Genomic DNA, 681 nt, shown 5'->3' with positions numbered 1-681 from the left:
GGGGGGAGAGGGTAGGATGGGGGGGGAGAATGAGGGCCCCGCCCCCGAGGGCAGCCAGGATTGGGGGAGCAGAGAGCCTGTCAGAGGAAGGGTGGGAGGAGGGAGGATGGAGGAAGGATGGAGCGTCGTCATGGCAACTGGCTCCCCAGTAGCATTGGCTGCCAGGAGGGAGGGGAGGAGGAGGGACAGACAGGGACCAGCAGACCCTTGTGGGGGGCGCAGGGCCCACAGCGCCTGGCCCGGACACTGCTGTGACACGCCACTAGCATGGACACGTGTGCTCCACGCCGAGATGCAGATGTCAGGCAGGCACACGCAGCCCACACATGCCTGACACATGTCGCAGAGACCCTCACAGACAAGCACATCACATACAAAGGTGGACAGCCATCGGCAGACGGGGACACGTACACGTCACACACAAAGACGCAGGGACGACGGGCTGCACTGGGTACGCACAGGCAGGCCGGCCCCCGGCACAGATGCACCCCGTCACACAGGAGCAGCAAAGCATCACAAAGACCCACACATGCCACAAAGTAAAGCCCCGAATACACAGACACCCACACCACAGACAAAGATCCACGCGGACACCACGGCGACATGCCGAGGCACACACAGTCACAACACACAGACATTCCACAAATGGGCAACAAAGAACACTCATCGGTACCAGCATCA

Source organism: Ailuropoda melanoleuca, chromosome 12 (genome assembly GCF_002007445.2).
Source record: "Ailuropoda melanoleuca isolate Jingjing chromosome 12, ASM200744v2, whole genome shotgun sequence".
NCBI lineage: Eukaryota > Metazoa > Chordata > Mammalia > Carnivora > Ursidae > Ailuropoda > Ailuropoda melanoleuca.
The sequence above is the reverse complement of the archived record's forward strand: the minus strand, read 5'-3'. Positions refer to the sequence as shown.